The sequence below is a fragment of the Myotis davidii genome, unplaced genomic scaffold, assembly GCF_000327345.1.
Source record: "Myotis davidii unplaced genomic scaffold, ASM32734v1 scaffold54, whole genome shotgun sequence".
NCBI lineage: Eukaryota > Metazoa > Chordata > Mammalia > Chiroptera > Vespertilionidae > Myotis > Myotis davidii.
In genome coordinates, this window is record NW_006287915.1 from 2,605,484 (window position 1) to 2,609,620 (window position 4,137).

Sequence of the window (4,137 nt, forward strand, 5' to 3'; positions counted from 1 at the left end):
GCTCAAATTCCCCAGTTCATATTAGTCAACTGCTCCAAACATTAAACTCATTGACAATTCTTCTTCAAGAAATTATTAGGCCTTAATCAATCCTATCATCCTATTTCAGTGTTTAGTGCACAGAAAAATAGCTCAATGAACCATGTGTCCTTGCCATCCTTATAGTGTTTGAAAATTACTAGCTCATTTTCTTTCTAAATTATTTCTATTTGATTTTAAATATATTTTCTGACATGCTATTGTATGAACCCTTTTGTGATAAATTATACTACTGAAAAGAATGTCTACATAAACTAAAATGGATTATCAGATAATCTTCCATTTATTTCAAGTTATATTCTCGACAAGACAATTCTAATACAACTGGAAAAGCCAAACAAACAAACAGCAATACATTTGATCTATAATGGAATTATACTGTAAATTTCCTTTCTTCTTGCCTCCCTGCCTTTTCCCCTTTCTTATTTTCTTCTTTGTTTTTATTACTCTTTATTTTATATATTTTTTCTTTTTGTATTTTAATTTTAATAGATAATATATTCACATGATTAAAAATTACAAATTATAAAAATCTTTATATTGATAAATATCCTTCTATATTTGTATCTTTGTATCAATTTGCTTATTCTTGATTACCAATTGTCCTATATTTGAAACTTTAAAAATATCTCTTCCCCTGATATTCACTGCTCTACTGTAATGTGGCTCTCCCAAAAGATTCAAGTACTTCTACATTTTTTTCAAATGAGAGCTATTTTTCTTTTAATTTGCTTTATACCTTTCAAGTATTTAACTTCAATATGATGCTTGATTTTTACTTTTTTGTGGGCCTCATAAATGTTATGTGTGTGATTTCAGGGGTAAGAAAGAAAATTAATACTAGCTACCCAGTTTTAGCTGGTTCTTATTTATTATTAAATCACTAGGAGCCCAGCCTGCAAAATCACACAGCCCACCCACCCACCCGCCGCCCTGCCTTGACACCCGAACCTCTCCACGCAGAGCTCCAGCGTGCCTGGCCCAGCCCCCCTGACCCCTCTGACCTTCTGTGGCCACTTCATTCCTCACCTTCAATCCCTTGAGTCGCCTCAGGCTAGTCCCACCTTCTCCAGGCTCTTCCCCTCTTCCGCCCCATCTCTGGAGCAATGCCGCAACTCCACCCCATTGTGTCACCAGAGGAGAGCATGGAAACCTCCCATCTGCTGTGCTGTGCTCCTTCCCCAGGCAGGTAAGTGGCAGGACTCTCTGAGTGTGAATGGTGACCGGTGAAGGACTGGTGAGGGCGGTACTACAAGTTCTCACCCCCACCCTCCCGGGCACGGGACTACTCTGGGCACCTCCCCGCTTCCACCCCTTCTTCGGGAGCAACCCCCGCCGTGCACACTCAGGCAGCCTCCTCCTTAGCGGTGACTGTGACACTGTTAGGGCCAATTAGCATATTACCTCTTTATATATATAGATAGATTGAATGAACATGCCCAGAAGTTTTACATACAGGATTGGACTCAAGCAAACACTGAAATTACAAGTAACATAATTTGTGACTCATATCCCAGTAGGTTTATCTTGCTACATTCATTTTTTTTAACCATAACATGTAGCTTCATAGGAAATTCCTCATGGCCCATAGACAAATTTATAGGTAGCTTAATTTTATATGCTTTCATAAGCTAGGCTTATTTAGCTTTACAGCTCTACTGTGAAAAGACACTGGGGAAGGAAAATCTTCCTTGTCTTTGGTAGACTTCAAGAGGGATAGCGAATGACCTCTTTTACCTTCTTGGAGAGATCTGTCAGAGTTCGAGGTCTACTCTAATGGGTGATGACTAATAGATTGACCAAGTATCTGAGAACTTGGAAAAATCAAGACTGTTGTATTGATAACAAAGAGGTTTGGGAAAGAGATATATGAATGAAGAACTTTCTATTCTAGACTCAGACTGAAAACAGACATGTTCCTACTGAATGCTCATCAAATGATATCCACTTCAAAAATTATCTCAATAACCAGATGGCAAAATGATCTAACCTGTAGATATTAGTGAGGTTTTTCTCCAACTACCCCATTGCTTGCTAAATGGACTATTGAACAAATTAGATGTAGCAAGAGTGGAAACAATACATGGGCTCAGTAATGTGTGTGTGTTTTCTTTCTTCATCAAGGCCGAATTAGCCAATACTACACTTGATTTTCACCTGGAGCTAACTTTCAGCAATCCAGAGCCTTCCACATGGTACGGAACTTGGAAAGGACCTGCCTACCTTCCGATGACAGATTGATTATATTGAATATCTTTCACTGTGGAAGGAACCCTATTTGTCCTTAATAGTCTAGGGATTTATTATGAAGGTAGCTTTTTTATCCTTGCCACCATTCTGATGCCATTTACTTTCTTACTGAATCCACATTTAGTTATATATCCCATAGAAGACTTCTTTGATTAAGACACTGTCCTTATAGCAAGAGAGGGGTAGGGCAAAAATAGGCTTACAGTTGTGAGTATGGGAAACACAAAGTATATTTTGTATTATCATTTATTAATTATTGTATTATTTTCCATACAAATAAATACAAACCTACTTTCCCCCCACCCTGTATAAGGCTATCAATTATACCATATTCTCAACTGCAAGCTAGAGAATCAGGGAAGCCAGTAGTAGAATTTAGTTCAAATCCAAGACCTGAGAACTTGATATTATAAGTCCCAGTCTGAGGCCAGAGGTCATATAACCAGGAACTGTGATGACCAGGGCAAGAAAAAATGGAAGCTCTAGCTCAGTGGTTGGCAAACTGCAGCTTACGAGCCACATGTGGCTCTTTGGCCCCTTGAGTGTGGCTCTTCCACAAAATATCGACTTCTGCACATGGGCCACGAAGTTACAATCGTATTGTATGTGCGTGCCCACACATGGTATTTTGTGGAGTTCTGCACATCGGCCGCGAAGTTACAATCACACTGTATGTGCGTGCCCACACATGGTATTTTGTGGAAGAGCCACACTCAAGGGCCAAAGAGTTGCATGTGGCTCGCGAGCTGCAGTTTGCTGACCACTGCTCTAGCTCACGTAGAGCGAGACTATTTGCCTTTCCTCCTTCTTCTATTCTATCCATCCCACCTAAGTATTAAATAATGACCCACATTGGTAATGGTGGATCTTCTTTACTCAGTTAATTGAATTAATGCTAATTCTTCAATAAAAACCCTCACTGATACACAGCAAAATAATGCATTACCAGTTATTTGGGCATCCCTTATCCCAGTCAAGTTGATATATAACCATCACTATGCCATTTTGAGGTTCTCATGTCATGGGACAAATAGGAAAAGAGTTTATTATGTGGTCTGGAATAATTGTATAGAGCACTGCTATTACTGATAAAAGTTATAAGCATAGAAGATTTAAGGCAATTCTAAGAATCGCTATGCCTAGTGATTAAAGCTAATGAATGATAACAATAATGCCATATAATAATAATGTTAAAAGAGGTTCATAATTTTCAGGAAACATTAGATATCCAACAAATTAAACATTCTTGTCAACATAAATTCCAACTGAAAGCTAAGGGAATATAAACCCAAAACAAGAGTGTTTGTTATTTTTTTGGGGGGGAGGAGGACAAGAATTCTAACAAATAATGGTCATATATAATTCAATTTTGAGTTTTGTTTTATTTTTGAGAAAGCCTAGAGAATAATGTTGTGCAAAATTAGTGACATACAAATTATGGTAATTAAAGTAGGCCTACCATGTGGGTCCATTAAGAAAAGAATTCGGGTAGGAAATTTAACCTGCAAAATTAAAATGAAAACTTATCTTACCATATCCTTTAGCAAAGATTCACGAGTATTCTGGAATTCTAACCTTTACTTATCAATCCAGTAGATATGTAAGATGACTTTCTAGAGCAGCAGTTCTCAACCTGTGGGTCGCGATCCCTTTGGGGGTCCAACGACCCTTTCACAGGGGTTGCCTAAGACCATCGGAAAACACATATGTAATTACATATTGTTTTTGTGATTAATCACTATGCTTTAATTATGTTCAATTTGTACCAATGAAATTGGGGGTCACCACAACATGAGGAACTGTATTAAAGGGTCGCGGCATGAGGAAGGTTGAGCACCACTGCTCCTA